Genomic DNA, 22,373 nt, shown 5'->3' on the forward strand with positions numbered 1-22,373 from the left:
CTATATGGAGAAGATGCTCAGCTGTGTAAGGAGGTCTGAATCATGTCTCTATGAATTATAATCTGCTGTATTCTCTGTAATCTCTCTATGTCTGAACATTTCTTCATAGTAACCCCACCTAACAAAAAATGTCTTTGCTTTGCCCAGACCTGATTCACAGCTGGTGTGAAAGGTGATGCTCAGATTCACTTGAAGCAAAGAATCAGCTCATTACAGACCTGCAGTGGATGTTAAGCCTGCCTTTAAACCTGGACAATGAAATTGAACAGATTCAGTTGAGACTGAGTGACTTGGGGCCTATAGTGAGTCATTGTAATGTCATGTGCTGAGAAGCTCCAGGAGAGCTTTGCCACTGACCTTTTGCTTTGTAATGTGTAACAGCAATGGATGGCAGCAAAAGTAAAGGTAAAAAACTTCCTTATTTTGGTGGGGGAGAAGAAGGATTAAAATTGAAGTTTAGGAAAACTAAGAGCTATTAAGAGCTAAGCCTTTAAATTGAAGTTATTGTGTTTACCTTATAAAATATTTATATCTATATCTATAGATATATTCTGCTTTAGCTTCTTTATTCAGTCCAGATTTTGTTAAACTTCCAGGGAATTTACACCTACTTTAGTATCTTGAGAGCATAGAAACTGTTAGCCAGTTTTGTTAAATACCTGTCACCAATGTCAGTCTGTATTTAGACTGGATGCTCCTAGTTTATGTATTGTTGTCCCATAGAGCTGAAGTGAAAATGTTGTAATGCTTATGCACTGTGTCAGTGAAATGTGCTTATAAAATGTTATGTGTCACTTCATAATGTGTTTTCAATATTTCTGTATGCTTATAAGAATAAATGATGTTAAGACTTAAATAAATGATTTACTTGGGTAGCATAAATTCAATTAAACCAACATAAGGTCTTCATCAGATAAAGTTCTGGTAATTTGTGGAAATTTATGCAAACTAAGCACATGCTGTGGGTGAAACGTCCATGTTCATGATTCGGTCTGTGCTGTATATCCTGTAAGAGGAAATGCTGGTAGAGACAAGTACATAAGGCTCTGTCAGTTTATGTCAGAAATTTGTCCAGTGGTTCTTCTTTAGCCTAGGGTACAATTTCACACAGAAGAGTGTGGGAGTGTCTGTGGTAGTACATCTATCTGGACACAAAGGCTTTTGAATTTAGGTCATGTATTTCTGCGAAGAGCTGCAAGCCCAGTTCTGCATCTGCATCACAAGGTTGTCTTAGGTAGAAGACCAAAATCAGAATTTGGTCTAGGCTTCTTAACAATTATTAAAGGAATAAAATATCTAAGTGAATCTAATTTTACAATTTATTTTCTATTTCACCAAGTTAGAGCCCTTTCTTTTGCAATGAAAACGACATTTACCATACAACAATGGCCCTGGAAGAGGAGGAGTTGGAGGTAGCTCTGCAGCTGACTGAGGACAGGTAGAGTTGCACATATGAATGTAAGGTATCTCATGTCTTGAGTGCTCCCATGTGGACCACCAACTACACCAGCCAGTACCAAAGTTAGGATGTATTTGATTCCTTAGCTCCACAAATGGGTCACCTTACAGGACAGGGTCACAATGTGGTGCTGCATTAGTGCCCTTTACCAGGGAGAATCCAGGGTGCAGTCATGCCAGGTTGGCTGGAAATTGGTGCTAGGCAGGACCACAGAGCATGCACCACATGGAGAAATACAAAATATAGTGAAAACCTTGGTAACAAGCAATTTTTTTTCCTTCAGTTACCCTTAAATTAATACTACTCGTACAAATGATGAAGTAATTGGTTTACTTCATACAGGTTGTACAGTTCAGTCTTTGGAGAGACATGATCCAGCTTGTGTCTGTACTACAGCTATTGGAGAAGGGAGAGTTTGAGGCAGCAGAGAACACTTACCATGATGTTCTTAGCTGGAACCTGTTCTTAAACCACAGTTGATCCTGAGAAATAGATACTGATTTGTAGAGACAACAGAAATAGGAGTTTGTTTTATTTTATCTGAACAACTTCTGCTTCAAGATGATCATGGACCCAGACCCCAGTTCTTCCCAAATGCTGAACTGTAGACTCCCCTAATTAGCTGAGGGTAAGTAATACCAACACACTGACAGGCTTTCAGCTTTTATCAAGTTTTCTGATTTAGAACTCAAAAATTTGAAATTTGGGGAAGCATTATGCTCATTTCTTATTTCTCTCTCACCACAGTTGGGTGTTTGACTTAATAAAAATTATATTTTGAGCAACTTATAAAATATAGAATGCCTGGGACTCATTTTGTTCCACTTCAGTCTGACTGGTAAATGTGTGGGATTGTGGTTCCAACTTGACCAGCTTTAGGTGTCACTGACATCTTCTTTCCACTCCCAAACTTTCCTCTCACCCCCATCTATCCATCATGGTGTGCTGTTCCCTGCTTGTGATGGCACAGCTGCTCAGGGACCTTTGACTTAATCTGGACTGGGAAACCCATGAGGTCAAATGTTGCCTTATGAATGCCGTATGAATTCCTCCATCTGACTCACATGGTTCTGCCCATAATGTTGAGCCAGGGCTAAGGAAGTGGACAAAACCCACAAGGAAGTGGTAACAAAGCCATAAGCTGAGTATTGTCACCCAAGACAATGAATTGTGAGTAAGCAGCCTTGGTGTGCAGTTGGCAGCATCTGTCAGGGCTCACCCAGCTCAGTGGTGGGTGTGTGTGTGTGTGGGTGGGGAGGGCAGTGCCTGGCACCCCCTGCTCTCCTCCCTGCCTCCATGGGTGACAGCAGGCAGCACATCCTCCCAGGGATGGGGACACTGCCACGGCAGGGCACTGCTGGGCTCCCCCAAAACTGAGGGCTCCTTGCAGTGATCAGCACTGGTGCCTCACAAAATGCCAAAGTCGGGATAAGAAAAACTCTCCTGGCATGGCCCAACTCAGGAACATGGATATTTAATGTGTTTTCTGAAGTAGCCTTTTGCCACTGAGTCTTAAGGTTGAAAAGGCTTCCTGGCTGAACATAATCATGTAGCTTTTTTGTGTTTCATCAGCTTTTTACAAATGCAGTGTTCTGGGCTAGGGTCAGTGGCTTTGTAAAAATGGGAATGATAGGATTGTTTAGAAAGGAGCTAACAGCTCTCACCAACAGAACCTCAGACCAACTGGGACTTGTAATGCTGCACATTTTTTTATGCAAATCTTCTTTTAAAACTTCTTGCTAAGATTAAAAAGATGTTGCTTAAATTAAAAATTATATCAGTTTTGCACTGAAACCATTTGTTGCAGATAATGAATTAAATTTGCACATCATGCACAATAAGGGTACGTATGAAAATTTTTTGCCAAAGAAAATTTGATGTTTAAGATGCTGTGGCAGACACAACTTCTCTTTTCTTTATCTTTCAGGAAAACTAATTTCCTGTCAATATGTGCTAGATTCAGAGAGTGAGAGTGTTTGCAAACACAGGTTACTCCAAAAACAAGTTGGAAATGATAGTTCTGTACATTTTGAAGAACCATACTGACTGGGAACAGTGCAGCATCTCAGAACAAAAGTTCTATTCTTCTAAAAGCCTAAGGAAAAACAATGCTGTGGCATATTGCTTAATGGATTTAAAGCCCCTGGGTTGTTCTCACTCAGCCATGGCACAGTGTGCCTTCCAAATACCGTAGCATGAGGCAGCAAGGAGCAGCTAGAATCCTGTTAGGAAAGAGGGGAGAATTCCTCCAGTGGCTTCCCAAATTAAGTTTGATTTAACTTTGAGAGTTAACTTTGCTGCTTTTAACAGTTACAACAGATCAGATTATCCCTTGTTGAATGTCAACAGAGTAATTCCAAGGCAGCATTTTTCTGATTCAAGGAATACTTTGTTTAAGCTGTAATAAGAAAACAAGGGGATGTGTGAATATGTGTTGATATCCATGGATATCCACATGCACATGTAAATGAGACTATGCATGTTCATACTGTACTTCGTGTGTCTGTGAGCTCCACTCAGAAGCAGTAGAAGGTTTCTGAGGGGTGTGAGACTTTGTTTTCTGCCTGGCAGGAGCAAGCTTGGAGCAGTTGCATAACCTTATAGCCTGGCATGCATGGTCTATGCTGCTGCACAGATTATGTCTATTATGTAACCCTCTTATACAGGAAGCTAACAGCATCTAACAAGCTAAAAATAAGCAGACTTCTATAATTTCAAACAACAGTATTTTAAACTTCCCTTGTGTGGCTGCTTCTGTTTCAACATTAAATCTGGCCTCTTCAAAAATTTTATTGATTTTTTGACTAGGGTGATATTTTAACACACTGGCAGCCTATTTTCTCAGAGAAAGTCAGAGCTCCTTTGTCATTTTCCCATTACAGCAAAAACTTTCCTAGCTTTTATTTAAGGTGCTCTCCAATGTCTATGAAAACAAAGCAGCCTAGTGCATTAGTCCTGTTTTTTTTCCTCAGACAGTCAAGAAGTCTCATATTTGTGGGCAATTTTTGGAAAAGTTATGTTTGTTTTCATGTTAGTAATAACCTTCTCAGTCAATTAGACAGCAGATTATTAAGAGTATTTATTGTATTGCTCCTTCCAATGCTGAGTTTGCTTGGTAGAACTAAAAGCATTTAGTTTTTCCCTCTGCTGAAGGTGCTCCTTGCCTTGGCTTTGTTTCCAGGTGCCCTGTGTGCTATGGAAACCCTGCAGGGCTGACAGCTCCCTCCTGGACAGCAATAGGGTCAGTGGCTCGTGTACACAGAGCACAGCTGGGTTTCTTAGCTGACACTAGCTGACACCTTGTGTTGCTACCCTTGCCCTCCATGTGTGGCTGTGCTTGCCTGTCCCCATCATGAGGAGACTGCTGAGCATTTTAATGCCCAGGGAATTGCGTTTTAATGCCCAGGGAATTGCATTTTAATGCCCTGAGCATTTTAGTGCCCAGGGAATCTGCCCCTCCATTTCTGCAGGTGCATCCCAGTGGGAGTGTTAAAAAAGGCTCATGCCAGGTACTGCCTCCCCCTTGCTGGGCTGTGTGAGCTGGTGGGTGCAGGGAATACCCAAAGCACTGGCAGGGCAGCTTGATACAGGATTTCCCTACATGGGAGACCAAAGGCCCTGCTGATGATTCTGGTCTTCCTCCAGTGGGGCCCAGGGATGGGGGAACACTTCTCCCAGGCAAGATGCAAGCTGGCTTTGGTAGGGACAGGACAGAGGCAGGGCCAGTGCAGGCCACCCACTGCTCTGTCAAAGGTGCTTCCTCAAGCTTCATAAGGCTGAGTCAGGCTCAAAGATCCCACAGAGACCTTGAGTACCTACAATGGACAATGATGCTATTTGCATGGGATTAATTAATACAAGCATGAACTGAAGTCCTTTGGAAGCTTTGGACCACTCTTTGGACAAATATTCTTTTTTTAAGTGTCAGCATCAAACTTCATGGTGTGGAATTTGGGCCTTTTTTCCTAAATCTAGAAGTAGGGACGAATGAGACAAATTCTCCCTGGGCCTCCATAGGAATTTAGGTACTGATACACCTCAATTTAGAAGGGGTAATGATGTGTAAGCACCACTGTTGTATTTATCTCAGCAGCCATTCACAGGTCAGAGCATACTTGGATTAAAAACCAATAATAAGCCAACCTGATTTCACTGCAGATGCTAATTTGAGTGGTAGAGCTACTTCACTTTTCACATTAACCTCACCAGAAAAAAATCTCCTAATTTTGTTTTGCTTTCTCCACTCTTAAAGGGGCATAACCTCATCTGCTGTAAGACAGTTTTTTATCATCATAGACTTGGAGTAGGTGGAAAGCAGGCATGAAATATTCAAGTTTGCTTTGTTCACCCTTGGAATTTTCCTTTGAGACTGGTGTTACTCCATTAGTTCCCAGCACCCACCAGCTGCTCTAAGGACTGTGAGCAGCAATTCCTTGGAATATCCCCTCTGTGCTCCATGCAGTGAGCCAGCAGGTCCTGTGACAGCTGATGAGAGCTAGATGCAAAGGGACTGCAGGGCCATGGCCACTGAGAGAGGCTCATTAGGTTTGTTTAAAGTCTCCATCCATACATGATGTTTACCCAGGTTTACATGAACCCTGGTTTAAAATAATTGCAAAAATCCCTTAGACTGACAACACTGAATTGTTGCATTTTCTGCAACACTAACATTTAGCTCTAATCTAATGCTCAGCTGGTGGGGATGAAAAAAATCAACCTTCTTGTTGTTATTGTTATTGTGTTACAGCTATTCCGTAGGAGTAGGAAGAGAGGAATGTCACCCCTATCTGCTGGCTGGGTGCAAGCTGTAATCACTCTGCTGTGTGTGTGGGTGCTTGTTCTGCTCAGTCTGAGGGCTGATCTTACCCTACTTCAAATACACAGCAACTCTGCTGGACCCCAGGAAGGGTGGTGGGAGGAGAGTCAGCTCCTTTCTGCTGCACAGGGCTAACCTTCTGTTTAATTGCCATGAGAAGAACATGCTCGGAACATTAAGCGCCACTGGTTTAATTTTCACTTAGGATTTACCTTACAATTGCATCAGGAAAGTGGGCAGAGAGGAAAGCTGCCTCTCACAAGAACCAATTCAGCACAATTTAAAATGCTATAGCTGTAAGAGAGGCAGAGGGAGAGCCCAAGCAGCTCTGATGCTTTTAAATGGACATTTTTCCTAATGTCAAGTGGCTGGCTAAGCTGGATTGTGGTCCCCTGAGCACATGGCCCATCTCCCACTCTTTGCAGTGTGGCTATTTTGAACTGCAGGTAAATGAGCAGTGTAAGCATGCAAAATATAGCTCCTAGTGTAAAGGCTCCCATCTTTGGAAAAGGCAGGTCCTGGAAAACCTTTAGGCTTAAAACAGGTGTAAAATTGTGCTATTGACTATGGAGAATCTTGTAAGACTGGACAGGGGCCAAAGAGGCTTTGTGATTATTTCAGTGTATGCAGAAAATGACCCAGTCACTGGCACCAAGAGCATGAGGAAAGCACAAGCTAAGCAGAAGGACTGCTTCTATGGATGTTTCATTAAATCCATCCATCAAACCCTCTGCCTTTTGCTAGGACTAAGCATGAGTCTAATCTCCCAGGCTGGACCACTGTCAGGTGCAATTGTCTGCAGATGAGAGACATTTATGCAGCAGGAAATGGGGGACATTTTTAGATTCAGAAGTCCAGCTATCTAGTAGGCCACCAGAACATATTTATTCTCATGTAAATCATAAGAAAAAATCACAACAATAGCAAATGGAGCTGAGATGTCCTGATGAGCCCAACAAACAGTTGTAGCTTGTCTACTAAAATGTGATCTCTCTCTAGAAAATTGCCTTCCAGTAATTCAGCATTTTAGCTTTTGATAAATTTTTCAACTCATTCCTTACAGTGCTAGGGAAATAGCTCTATTGTATCAAATTCATACTTTAATCTGTAGCATTTTGAGGAGGCCCTGTCCTAATTTTGAAATGTTCCTCATCAGTTAATGATGCTCAGGTTTTCTAGCACCTTCACCAGGATCAGTGAAGGATTGTACTAAAAGAGTTTGAATCTTGGTTATAATCAGTCACCAGTGTCACTGGGTCAGGCAGACAATTGTGCTATGAGATCCATTTTTATGATCCTTTATTAATTTATATGATTATTATTATTTTATCCATTTTTATTGTCTGTTATGCTGCATTTTCTATCCCCTGCATTTACTAAAACACCAGAGACACTCTGCAGAATATCAGTGAGGCAAATCCCTCAAGGCTGCCTTGATCCAGTGAGCCCCCATGCATGAGGAAAGGCAGAGAGAGCAGCAGTGCATCCTGCCATGCCCCCCTGCCCCTGTGCCTCTCCAGGTCATTTCCTTTGCCACCAGCCCCCAAGCACATTGCCACCAAATCTGGGTCCAGCACAGGCAGCAAAATTCTCTGCTGACAGCATGACTTCCACTGGGAAAAAACTCATTCCATCATCAGACTTCTGAGTGTATCAACTTTAGCTTTCCTGATAAAAAGTCAACAAATGGACTATTCTGTAAAAATCCAGGGATTTTGTTGGATCTCTGTGGGTGTGAAAATTCTTCCTTCAAAAAACATTCCTGTCTTTGATAAGAGCATTTGGCAACTGGCTTGCCTGTTGAGACAGCCTGGTTTAAGTCCACCAAGGCTGTGCTGTTTCAATGTCATATTGTTGTAGAAAGGAGAAAATATCATTGTGCTTATTCTTAATTTTTGTAATCTCTTGATATGAATATTGTAACATCACTGGAGCAGGTTTTCTGTTACAAGATAGGTGACAAAGCTTGAAAATGAATTCCTGTGTTCTAGATTAATTTGGGGAGAGAGATACAGGGTTTATATAAACTGATGAATGTTTTGTCATCTTCTTATCATTTTGCCAGCTATTTTTTTCAGCAGTATCTTTTGTTTTGGTTCAAGTACTTCTCTCTGTGTCTTCATTTCAGAACTGCCTTTTTAAAGCTGATTTTGCTGTCTTAGCTAGAGCTGTTTGCTGCCTAGAAAAGACACACAGTTTCTACTTTCTCTGCATTGGAAATTGCTGTTCATTCTGCATTTTCATTATCAGCTGGATGCCAAGTTGGGCTGCCTCTGTGTTCCCCTTGCCAAAGGAAAATCTAGTGAGCAGAAAGGGTATGTCCACTATGATAGACACAAATGAAAGAAATACCAAGCAAAAAGAGGAAGATCATTTTTTAGCAATCCTGCACAATTGGAAGCAATTTGAAAATTCTGGGGAAAGGGAAAAATATTGTAGCAGAGTTTGGGCACATCCTTTCTGCATGTTGCAAACAAGAGACTGTTCTCTGATGGAGCATGTGAGTGTGTTGTGGCTAAATGTATCAAACGGAATAAAACTAGAAGCCAGAAGTCAATGATTTGCCATGACACTGAATAAAAAAGAGCAATTTCCTCCTTAACAATAGAGCTCCTACAAATATCTTTCTGTGCTAAGTTACCCAGGAAAGGTTTCTCTCAGGGGTCAAGGTGGTCTGCCACTTTGCAGTCTTCAGTGACCTATAATGATATTGTGGTTGTTATGCTGTTGCTGCTGCTGCTGTTTTTGTTATTATTATTTTCTTCAGCTTGCTGATACTTTGCCATGTGCTAGCTCACAGGACTTTGGAGCAGCAAACCAGTGCATTCAGCAGGAAGCAAAGCCTAGGGCTAATTGCACCCCAGTCCTGCCTGAGGGGAGATGTGTGGACCCCCAGTGTGGAGCTCTGAGCCTCCCCACTTCCCACTGGGAGGCAGATCCCAGGAGTGCAGCCTGTGGAGAGCCCCATGGGTTTTGGGGAGATGCCTCGAGGTGGCCTAGGGCACGGCTGCCTGCCAGGGCAGGGCTCCTGCCTGGGAAGTGCTCCCTGGAATGAGACAGAACTCACCTGACTGAGGATGTGCTCAGCACAGGGTGACACCTCCCTGGGCCAGTCTGTTACAAACAAGACAGCAGAGGGTGGCAGCACAGGGAAACTCGCTGCAGCTTAGAATCACAATGTGAAAAACAAGCAATTGTAGGGATTTGCTGCCCTCTGGCAGGATTTTTTTACAGCTCGGATTTTCTGTGAACTACAAGAACAGTGCTCAGCAATAGTGCCCCAGCACAGCAAGGTCTGCATTTTCCAACTGTTTGTTTGCCAAAGCTGCTGATCAGCAGTGCTGCAGCCTCCATGGAACCCTCCTGGAAAGCCAGAAGTACATGTTGATCCCAGGCATGGGCTGGTGTAAGGAGCAGGGCTGCTGGGCTGGCAGGAGGTCCCTGTCCCTTTCCTCCATCTCTCTGCAGCTATAGGGCAGCCTGACTCTCTAAAGGTTGATTGTCTCCTCAAAAGAGCAAACTCATCATCTTCCAGTTTTGGCTGTGCAGCCTTTTGGTGGGAAATTCGGTTTTGCCTCTCTCTAAAGCTGACAAGCCCTGAGTGGCTTAGCCAAGTTTGAGTTCTAGTATATGCTTTCTGAGAGATAATCAGGCTAATTTTCTTTAACACCATTTTCTAAAAGGCTCAGTAATGCTGCTGTGGCACCTGTGGGTATGTGGGTACTGAGTTTGAAAACCTGGGGTTTGCTGTGTTCTGTGAGTCTCCTGGGGTGAGATTGTCTGACAAAATGTTGAGTTCTGCAGTCTCTGCCCATCCTGCATTGCTCCTGTGTATGGGCTGCCCATCAGCAGGAGCAGCAGGCACACCTTGTGTGCTGTTAAACAATCTGGTGCCTCAGACTGTCAGAAGATTATATCCTAAAAGCATCAAAGGCTTATTAAAAATACCTAGTTTGGTTACCTTGGATGTTGATGGTTTTGATGAAATTAAGTTATGCTAGGCTTAAACTAAAATAGCAGAAAAATGGGGGACTGGGGAGGCCCATAAAAGCACCTCAGGTGCATAGATATTCCTCACTTTTTTCTGTTTTGAGAGAAGGGAAGGATAGCATAGCTACACTATTCCCAGCAGTACCTATGTAACAGCCTGGCTGCCCATATCCCACCATGGTCCTCACCTCCAGCAGGTCACAATCCCAGGAGAGATAAAAAAGTAGGCTAGGACTGAGTAAGAAGAACAACAATAGAACTCAAATACAAATCCATGATGGTTGATTGTATAGGTGTATGGGAATTTCCTAGGGTTTTGAATGCAGGGGAGACCTTGGGGCTGGAAAATGATACAACTCTCTCTTACATAAATATATATATATATATATAGGTTTGCTGTAGGGACCTTGTGATTAATAATGCTGCCCATAGTAGTGGCACAGGCCTTAGCTACAAAGTCCACATTGCACACTGCAGTGCTGTGCAGAGATATCAGCACAGTGTCTGCAAGGCCCTAGCTGCATGTGATAGTGGAGGCAGGCTAATAAATAGCTCAGGACAAGTGTTCATGTATCTGCTTTATTGCTGTCAAGGGTTTGAACTTGGATCCCTTTATGGTACTGCACAATGACAACGAAATGTGTGTGCTTGTTTAGAGCTGTTTGGAGTATCTCTGGCTGGCATTGCACAGACAGGCCAGGGATGCTCATGAAATTGTGAAGATGGTGATAAAAGCCAAGGTTTGATTACAGAGTCACTCTGGTTGTTATTGAGAAAGCTTGAATGGTAAGGAAACCATGTCTTCATCAGGCTTTCCACTGCAACAGCCACAGCCACTAAGATGTCCTGGGGCCCACTGAAGTGGTGGCAACACCCTCAGTGAATTGATGAGAAAATGAACTGCAGTAGGATGGCTCCCAGACCTACACCAATTTACTTTGGCTGGGAATTTCCCCCCTTTGTTTGGGTTAGATTGTGCTCACCTTGTTTCTTCATTATTAGCATGGTACATGCCTTAGAACTCACTGATACCAATACATATATTTATATATGGAACAAATATTAACAGCTTTTCTGTTATGTTTTACAGACAGACTGGGAGATCTGCCCAATGTCCTCTCTTAAGTTGTGTAAGTATTCCTGTAAATGGAACTCAGTTTGCATTGTTCACCTTTCAGCCCCTGGCATGGCTGCACTTACCACTTTTCTGGACTTCTCTTGCTTTGAAATCAGCCTGATCAGCAGTTTGGCAGGGAAAGCCTTTCAAGGCTCTTGGAATGCCTGACAGAACTGTGCTTCCTGAGGTATGGGGTACTGAACCTGAAAATGTTCTATATGGTTTGAAGCCCCCCCAGCTAAGGCAAGAGGGCAGGCACATCACAGGAAATCCATGTTAATGGTGGCATACCCTAAAACTTCAGTTTTCATGCCCATCCAGAAAAAAAAAAAGGCATGGAATTAACTATTAGATCCCAGCTGAGGTCTTCACTGCTCACACTGGAGACCTCAGTGGGCCTGCAACTGTGTGTGGTGCAAAAGATATCTACAGAGGAAAGTCCAGGAAACACATAACTGAAATGGAAGGGAACATTTCAGCATATGATGTTGGATGTTATCAATTCCCTTTGAAGAAAGTGCAGAAAGTTTTATGAAGGAAACAATTGCTTTAGGAATGGGAAGCAAACCGAAGAGCCTGTGGGGATGCTACTTATACCCTGACTGTCATAATTACTGTTTCCATGATTAGAACTACACTGGTTCCTGCCCAAAGAGTGAAGTTCTGAGAAACAATGAATTTTTCTGTCTCTGGAATAGCTTTGCAGCCCTGTATCTTTCCATGGACATTTAGAAACCCCTTGGAAACAGTCAAAAACATTTTGTACTTTTCTCAGTTTAGGTGGAATGAATCCATAGGGATTTCCTCCATGGCATCCCAAGATTATGCTTTGCCTGTATTTGTATATACCTGACTAGGCTGTCAAGAGGAGTCTGTATTATTTCTCTCTATTAAAAGTTTTTGCTGGAACAATGTCGGCTGCATTTATCCTTTAACCATTCTTGCAGATGGTGCATCAGGATGGAAAACCTCCTACTTGGGCCAGCTCTGCTGGTTCATGCTAATCATCCATATGCTTTAAAGAGCACAATGTTCTGAAGAAAAAACACAACCTTGAATTTTTTTTTTCCTTTTTTTTTTTTGCTTTAATTCCTAACTAGGCTGTACTCAAGCAAGGCTGTACTCAATCATTTGAATGGATTAAAAGGAGTTCAGAAATTTGGTGTAGTACATAGGAGGCTGTTAATACATGAATCCTCCCTCAGGTATTTCTGTTCAGGTATGCAATCACTAATCCCCTGACACCTGCTCTTTTTTTAGAAGGGAAACTGAAGCAGAAATGTTAGCAACTTGGTCTGTGTACATAAGGATGGAAAATTGGAACCAACAGTCTTTCTGCATGCCTCTACCTCAAAACCATATAATTTAGCCCTGTAACACCTATGTTGGTCCAGGCTCCAGAACAGAGGAGTACTGGTCACATCAGCTGAACACATCCAAACACACACATAACACTACTTTTGAGATAAGTCCATTACCCTAGGCCTTTTCTGATGTGATTCTGGACATCCTCCAAGAACCTGGATGAGGGCAGTAGAATTCCTGTGAAAAATCAGCATGGTTTGTCTGTCACTGCCCTGTTTCTGTTCTCACCTGCAGACAGTGACTGCACTACCTGCAGACCCCAGTTCCTCTGTTTCAGAGTTTAGCAAGTGAGCTGTATTTGCTTTTGAATGCTATGTCTGAATTTTCATGCCAGGTACTGAATCTGAAGTTGGCAGCCTGTCTGAGGAGGAGCATTAGCTCCCTCTGCTATTGGGTCTCACTGCTCCCTCACCACTGCCATTACTCACGCACTGCCCTGCCTAGCAAGGAGACTGGAGACACCTGCCTTGGTGTTTTACCCAGCTTGCTCTTCCTTAGCTTTGCAAGGACAGGATGGACAGACATCAATGACTGCTGCACCCTCTTTGCCATCTCATGTCCAGTTCCTGCCTCTTTTCCCCCTCAGGCAACATATCTCTGTGAAGCTTTTTCCATCAAGTCATTTCTTGATGTACTGTGGCCCTCAAACTCCCCTAAATCAGTGATGTTTTCTAGGGAGTCACTAGCTTATCAATGCCCTTTCAAATTCTGTGCTTATAGCATAGTAATTCACTTGTTGCTGATCCTTGGTCATGGCTCAAATTAAGGATAAATATCCAAGCACCAAATACCTTCTCCTTACAGCCTGCTCTGTGAGAAGGACAGTGAAAGACATCTCTCTGGAACAAAATGAGAAACAATGTAAACTTGAAAGGATATTGTAACTGAAATTCTTAAAATTTGCCAAGTGTTGCATTTTCTCTTTCATTTAAGATTGCACAATCCTGGTATTTCCCTCTTATAGTGTGGGCCTATTTACAGTTGCTTTTTCTAGGTTTTAATAAGAACTGAATGAGCTCCTAGGGAAGATAGCAAGAACAATGCATGCCCTTGGAATTACAGCTCTCAAATTGGAGAGGGACTGGAAAACAACTGATTGACATAGCAAAATGGCTGTCTCCTTCCCCTTATCAACAAAAAGAGAACTGAGGAAATGTTTTGGGAAATTCTTGTTTAAAAAAATCCCACTTTAGTGAAAGATTTAAGTTGCTTCTAGTAATTGATGAGTTATCAAATAACTGTGATTAAATTTTTGCATCAGAGTGGATTAAGATACCTTTTTTCCTCCTGATTTATTAATTTCCTTATTACCAGCATCTCAGACAGTACCTAAGTTTGTAACTTCAGTTTAATACTCATTGTAGTCTAGACAGCAAAGCTTTAGCCAGAATAAAATATAGTTCACAGGGACCAGATTGAAGCCCTGGTCTGGGAGACAGCCTCCTAACATTCTACTGGATTACTTTACAAAGGATGTGAGATGCTGAATTAACCTGACAGTGATATCTTTACTCTTTTCACTGTAGCAAAATCTTTTTAACACTATTGGAGAGAATGCCCTGGGAGCTACAGGCATTATTATTTGGTCAGCTATGACTTTAACTTCTTTAGAGGTAAACCTTAGCCTGGCTTAAATGCATTGTGTAAGATCCTCATTTTACCCTGTTAATAGAGAGTATCTGACTGCACCAGCCCTGAGTACTTGGCACCAGCAGAGCTGAGTGCTTAACCAGCCTTTGCTGTCCTCCAGGCAGGACAACATGGAATGTGGTCAGCCCTTCCTGGCCTAACAAGCCTCTTGTGAGGCAACCAGTAGTGGGAAGCCAATGGCTAATACCAGGTATTTTGGATGATTGCTCCTCAGTAGTTATCATCCTGGTCAAATTCTCTCCCAGCTGGGTAAAACACTAGGAAATTATCTAGAGAATGATTAGCACACCAGACAAGGTCTAGTGGTGGTGCTCAGCAATTTGTCAGGTTTTGAGGACTGTCCCTGTTCGTGGGCAATAAAAACAAAGCAGGCTGATCAGATGGAGAGGTTTTGTACTACACATCAGACCTAGCCATGTTAAAATCAAAGATTGATTTTTGAGGCTCTGCCATGTCCTGGAGTTTTCAGAAAGCCACATATCAAACTTTGTCATAAAAAAAGACTTTTTCCTTAGAGCTATGTGAAATGGGTGTTTTGGGCTGTTTTTCTCCTGGCAGATAGTATAGAAAACCCAGCCAGCATGAGAATGAATGGCTGAAAATAAATGTTCAGTTGTCCTCAGCAAATTCAATTACTTCAGCCAATTTTTTAAACATTTGGATGTGGTCTCTGTCAGAATCAATATGAATAGGAGGGTGAATTTCCTTCTACCCCAGTCAAGTGACAAAGGCAAGCTTCTGGAGCTTCTCCATCAGCTCCAGACACCCACAGTCTTGCCACACAGCCACGCTGACATGACCTGCTTTTCTAGCATATACCATGGCTTCTTGAAAGATCTACACACTGGTGTTTCCTGGGGAATACAAGTTGCTGAAGTCATTTGCTCCTCAATAGCATTGTATTTTCAGTATAAAAATTCATATTAATCCTTTAAATTAGTGAAATTTATGTTATCTTGGATGAATTCATTAATGCAGGCTCCTTACATATTGCATATTTTTTAGAATGCAAGAGGAAAAAAATAAAGTGGGTAGTCTCATATTAGCTAAAATTTCTACCATTTACAGAGCAACTGAAGAGAAGTGCAAAAATTCACTGATTCTGAATTTGAGCCCTACATTATCAATGTCACAGCAGCAGCTGAGGTGTGAACGAGTATCTTTGTCAGGACAATATATCATGTGTTCAAAGAACCTGGAGAACCTCAACATATCTGCACTTAATTTTTAAGACCTTCCAGATAGATGCCTTGGAGAACCAAGGTTTTATTGTGAGAGGAGAAAAAATTAATGAAGATCTGGAAATAATGGCAGAGACATGGTCTGCCACAGTGTCAGGGCTATGAAGGAACTGCCTGTGATGAAGTGAAAGCTGTTGAGGACCATCCAGGCAGCTCTGTAGACTCTGCCTTCCCCAGATTCACAGGTACCTTCTCTGAGTACTGCTTAGGCAAAGGGCTGGCCTCAGGCAGTCAAGGGAAAGGTGGAGTGGATCCAAGGAAAATTTTCACATGCTCTGCAGCTGAGGGCTGAACATTGTCATTGTCCCAGACAAAATCCAAACCCTGCAGCTGTGCCCTGAGGTTTATTGCCCATAAAGCACAGAGGGGAGTGGAGCCCCTTGGAGGCCAAGCCAAAAATGCACAGATCTCAGGAACGTGTCTGGCCCTCGATCCCATTTTCTGAGATGAGGCTGTTTAGCAGTCTAGAAGCCTGGTTTCTGCTCAGCTAACAGCTACCACCACAACAGCAGAAAACTGCTGCTCCTGAATAAAACAGCACGAGGTCACTTTTCTCCTTTGTAAAGCAAAGAAGAGTCTACCCATATCATCTGGAGTCATACTGGATATTTCCTTCCAGAAAATGAATGATGAAGGGAGATTCCAAGTTTCTTTTCCATTTGAGTGAATTCAAGTTCTTGTTTTCCTCTTTCATGGTCAGTGTGATAAAAGTTTTCACACCTTGAGCCCTCCACAAGATAAAGAGGAATGAAAGAGTCAGGAGCTGAGAAAGGAAGAAAAATTATTAGTATATTAGTATATATACTGAGAGAAGAATGCATATATTCTAGTCCAAAACAAATTGTCTCACTGTGTTTTTTTTAAAGCCATGACTATTTAAAATAAAATTAATAAGTAGTGCTAGAGGCAGGAGTATTATATATATTATATATATAAAACATATAATATATATAATATATACACATATATTATATATAGGAGTATTATATATGACTTTGTATTAGAATATGTGTAGCTGGATAAAAAAATACCCAAATAGATATAGAAAAAACAGGGATCAGTGAGACCTATGCTGAGCTCCCTGCTTTTTCTTCTATTTGATCCAGGCAAACATTTGCAACATAAAATCCAAATTCCATCTGCTCCTCTTATTTCTTTTTGTTTCAGAACCTTAAAGATCCCATCAGGCTTTGACCTTTGTGAATTTGCACCTCCTAGCAGCTTTTCCTTTTTTAAACACAGGTTATTGTCCTCATATATACTCAGAGAATTACTGCTGTAATAAATATGTTAGAAAAGCAATTGTGCATTGAAAAAACATTATATTAATAGAGCTCTTGAAGGCAAGTGAGAAGAACTTTCATTATTTTTTTAACAGGGTTCCATTGTAGAGAAAAATATTTAAGATTCCATTTAGGGTAGGAGAGACTGTGATTAAACCACAGCCAATCAATAAGAAGTTAATCAACTTTACAATGATCCTTCTTTAAAGAAAAAATTTAAACTTAATTCAGGCTATTTATTTCCAAAAAATAAATTAAGGATATCCACCAAATTTTTTTCTGAAACATACCTTTATAGTGAAGAAAACTAGAGACTTTAAAAAAAATATGGAATGGCTATCTCAGAGAAATGCAGTTTTTTAAAAATCAGAGTATGATTATGGTGGATTTTTCAAAGGAAGGGTGTAAAAATGATTCATTTGACATTTTTCTTGTGCTGTAGGGCTGAAGTACATGTTAGCAGGAAACAAAATGTTTCAACATTAGAATTAGATGTTAGTTTGACTCTTCTTGCTGTCTCCATTAAGGTCACATCTTACAGAAAGATAGTCACACTCCCAGTAACTGAACAATAGGGGAGTGAAACAGTACTTGATAAAATCTTCTGAGAATATGTTAAATTTGCAACTGTCTCCAATACATTAGTGCATCCTGTATAAGTGTCTATCCAGGTATCCAGGTAGGCAGGCACAGATTTTTCCCACTGAATAAATCCACTGAAGTGGGGCAGCTAAACTAGAAATGCACCTTTTAGCTGGGAGGGCACCCCCAGTGGGCTTAGCTGGTTTTTTATATCTCAACAGTCTTGGCAGGCCGGATGATTTTGTGAGGGTCAGGAAGCTGGGATCTGCAGTGTGAGAGGATGAGCAGGATGGCACAGTGAAGAGATGCTTCTCAAACCCCATGGACATGGTCTGGTCTCATGGGCAAAGCTGTCCCAGGTGTCCTCCCGATTCCTCTGCTAGCATCCCTCTCCTTTTGAGGCTGGACACGACCATGGGTGATACGTTTGCATACATTTTATCAGCTGCACTTCTAAGATCAAATCCTTTCTCTTCTGTTCTCTTGTGAAGAGCACTTCTGATTTCTAATTTTATAACTTTTTAGACTCCTGTTTTCTTCTCTTTGTGTTTCCTGTTGGCTACATTTTGCTGTCTTTAGCTGATGTGCTAGCATTTGCATGTGTCTTTCCAGGGATCAAACCATCACAGAGCATCCTGTGAAGAATCAGATGCCTTAAATGTCACACCATGAATTTCTCTGCCTATAGCCTCAAGATTTAGACATACCAAACATTACCATTGCGGTGACTAAATTACTTTATAGCACGAGTGTGGAGGGATAGAATGTAAGAGAATAGTGCAGAAGGTAATCTCACCCCTGAGGAGTTGCAGCTGTATTAATCACCAAAGATTAGGAACAGGCCTGCCCTTAATAGGCCACAGCTGTGTCCAATAAGAAGATGAATGCTACAAAAGAGTGAGTTAGCTGGGTGAGGGGAGAGATGGAGTTTGTTGGTTGTGCTGTGGAGAAGGAGTCAGTGCTGTGAGGAGATGCCCATGAGAAATCACTGAGAAGGTATGGGAACTTTTGAAACACGATGACAACACATGAGGTAGATACCTAAGCAGGCCTGAAAATCTGCACCTGAGCTGGCAGCAGCTCCATGGTTAAACTGTAGATGTGGAACATAAAACAATGCGTTGTAATGAAACTAACAGTGGAAAAAAATTATTCTAGCTGTACACTTTTTTTCCTGCAGTGGATTGAAGTTCAATTTGTGGTGTTATTCCTACTGAGTGGTAGTGAGTTAAGAAACTCCTACTGAGTTAAGTAATCTCTGTATATCCATGAGAATGGATGCTTTTAAATATAATAAACATATTTTCTCCTATTACACTATAAATTGTGATTCTTTCTTTAATCTTTGTGAGACTTAACAATTCTTAGCACTATCAAGTGGAAATAATGCATGAAAATAAAAGACAGGGGGCAGATGATAAGCACAGGGCCCTCTTATTGCTTTTGATGGTCTGATCCAAAGCCATAGGAAGTCAATGGTAAGCTCCCTTGGTTTCAGTAGGCCTAGCATCAAGCTGGGGTGCCTCCCAGGGAGTTACACCACCAGGGTCTTGGGATCTTGATAGGTGTCTCTTCCATGTTAGAACATTCCTAAAATAAATCAGAATGCATGCATTGCAAGCAAAAACATATTTTAAAGAAGTATGTATAGATGTTTAAACACAGAAATATCTAAAAGTGTTTGTTATCCAAATTGGTTAAGATTTTGATAAACTACTGAGCATTTAGATAACAAATAAATATCCTATGTGATTTGGATTTTAACAGTACTTTTTGGTATAAGGTATGAGAATAACCTTAAATGTTCCTTGGCCTCATCAAAAAATTAACAAGCAGCTATAAATCTGCTAGTATCTCACTAACAATTGAAACCATATATGTTGCAGTGCGTTTTTATTTTGCAGGTTATTGTTTGATTTGTTGTTTGGTGGCTTTTTGGGCTTTTTTCCCCTTGCGTTGGAGTGACACAGACTTTGTTATTCAATTGAGCCAGGTGTCAGTTTACTCTTTGCTACTTAGCTACTTTTCTGCCAAGTTTCAAACCCCTTCCTCCCACATCCAGTTGTTAACCCCTCCTGTCCCAAGCAGTTTTCCTCCCTCGTATCCCTTGCCCTTGTGTTCCCCCCCCAGTTCTCCCGATTAGCTGAACGTTGTATCCTCCCATGAGACCTGCCCCCCTGTATAAGCTGTTGCTTGCCCCCAGCTCATTGCCTGGGACCCTGAGACTCGGGAGTGTAACATCAAATAAAGGAACCCAGTGCCACCCCAGGCCCGTGCTGCTGCTGTGGCCTTTTTGTTCCGCGTTGCACCTTCACTGGTAGCTGGGATCCCGCGGAGCCCCAAAGAGGGGGATTGTCACCATCCCGCTGTCACCATCCCGCTGGGATGTGCGACACATGTGGAGCTCTCAGCACATTGAGTCTTTTAGCAGAGGCAACCAAGGCTATTGGAATGTTTTGTAGGAGGGAATGAGAACAGGACAGAAGGAAAGCTGCTCTGACATAATTACCTGCTGATCACTCTCCCAGGCTTTTCTGTGAGTCGCTTTGAAATGGGAAATCTGATACTAATTCTGTATTTCGGGTTATTTGGAACATTCACTTTTAGAAATTGTCTGGCACTGTGTACCACATATCCCACCAGCTTTTGGCAACAAAGATATCTTCTTGTTTCTCTTCTGTTTCCTCTCATCCCAGAAAAGGACAGATGTTTGACGCTGGTGCCTGGTTGCTGTTACACCATGAAGTGGCTATAAAATTCATGGCCTTGTTTCCTCATGTAGATCCAATCAGGTAAACCCCCATCTGTATGTTCAGCCAGTTCGGAGGCACAGATCCATGTGACAGCAAGGTTCAGTTAGTGTTACAAATTAAATCAGCAATTCCAATGCAGTGTAGGCAGCCGTCATCCCAACCATCCTGCTTTATTCAGTATTAAATTATTTTTCTCCCATTAGCCTTGAGGCAGCTGAAGGGTAATGCTGCACCTTCTTGCCCATTTCTGCTGCTTGATATTGAAGTCAGGATTTTTCTTTATCACTCAACCAGTTCCAGATGTCTGGATGTTGATCTTAATCCCAGGCTGGGGCTCTTTGCTGCAAATCAGTTTGACAGTCAAGTGCAAAGTAGATTTGCCTTGGCATAACTCAGGTGCTTAACTCTCTGAAATGATGCTTAAACTCAGCAATAACACTAATAAATACAGCACTTTAAACTCTGTACAGATTGCATCTCAGATTCATTTTTAATTGTGTTCTACATTGAAATTGATGGGAATAGAGCTCCTAAGTACACCTAATGACTTAGATTAATAGTTAGGAGTTTGTTTCTGTTATTGCCATTTTTATATAGAGTGGATTAAAAAGTAACTACTGATCTGAGTCCTCATACCCTAAACCATGACAGATTATTTTATGCATATATTGTAAAATTTAATTGCCAGTGTCATTGTACTGAGAATAGTGGAACAAATTATGTATCTTTTTACTGATACTTCCACCTTGTGCTCCACCAGTGTAGAAGGCTGAGGAGTGCCACATTCTGAAAGTTACAGAATTATATCTAAATCTTAATATATCTTGAACCCTAACCTGCTGAATTGGTACCTGAATTTTCTATTAGGCTCCAAATTTAATGCAGGATTTTCTAACTTAGCCAATGAGGCTGCTTACTCAGATCAGTTTTCACAGTCTCCCTGCAAAACTACAGACTCCCGACAGAAAAATGAAGTCTCAACTAAATGTGACTTTCTGGGTATTTAGAAGTGTGGAAAATGTGGCTCTTTTTTTAGCCGTCACTGGATGTGGCTGGTGAAGGCTTGAACATTTATTCCCTGTAGATTTGTTTAGAGTTGGAGCAGTTCTGCAGTTTCTTGCTGCACATAGAATTTGCAAAGTTAAGTCCAGACTCTTTCCCAATCTTCAGGCACAGGTCATTGAAATGGCCTCAGTACTGAAGGCAAAGGCTTTCCCAGCTTTTCACTCTCTCTCTCAGAGTTACACAAACTGTGTTAAACAAATGGGACAATGGTGAGTTTCTCCCAGAGAGTGGGAGGAAGGATGGCAGCTGAGCATTTAGGGAAAAAGTCCTTAGTCTTTATTTCAGAAATGCAGTCATTTTAAACTAATACATGCCTCTGCTACCAAGAAAATCCCTCTTTATTAGAACACAACACAGATTTTAATATCATTCCCTTATGGCAACATAACCACAAAAGGTTTACAAGTAACTCTTGAGAGGGAAGAAAGGGGTGTTCCTATAGGTCATAAAATCCACTTCTCCACTTCTTGAGTTAGTGTTTTCATTTTAATAATAGACATTTTCTTATATTGCTTTATATTTTGCATTGTGATTTATTGTAGAGTAAATACAAAAATTCTAATAAAGTCATAAATGGTTTTGGTTATATTTTAAATAAATAGAGGATTAAAGAGAATATGTAATTTACAGTCTGGTCTTGCATTTATCTGTATGATTATTAGAGTTACTGGCCTGTAAAATGAAATATCACCACTCAGTATCACATATATAATTGTCTCATCTTGATATCCTATAGAGTTCACTAGCAGTGACACACTTGCCCAACAATGTGAAGCAAAGAAAACAATATGGCCTAACTTATGTCCAGAAATAAGATGCATACACTGAAGAGCAGCAGCCACAAGCCAGTTCTGTTTTGTGAGGCAGCTGAAGAAAATATAGGAAGAGCACTCAGCATTACCAAGTTTACAAAAGTTTTCTAATTTTTCTAATATATCCAGATGTTAGAGACAGACTCGCTATTAGACTTCCCAGAATATATGAACCAAGTTCAGGCAATGTTTGTTTATCTCCTAAGACAAAGCCTTTGTCTGTTATAGGAGAAAAGGCAG

At 41.4% G+C, this 22,373-nt stretch overlaps 1 pseudogene; it reads left to right on the forward strand.

Moving 5' to 3' along the window:
• Nucleotides 1–1,385: 1,385 nt before the first annotated feature.
• LOC139587652 (hyaluronidase-4-like) lies at nucleotides 1,386–15,930 on the forward strand (annotated as a pseudogene).
• The last annotated feature ends 6,443 nt before the right edge of the window (nucleotides 15,931–22,373 follow it).

Source organism: Agelaius tricolor, unplaced genomic scaffold, assembly GCF_023055355.1.
Source record: "Agelaius tricolor isolate 1412-34295 unplaced genomic scaffold, bAgeTri1.0.p SCAF_3, whole genome shotgun sequence".
NCBI classification, from domain to species: Eukaryota; Metazoa; Chordata; class Aves; order Passeriformes; family Icteridae; genus Agelaius; species Agelaius tricolor.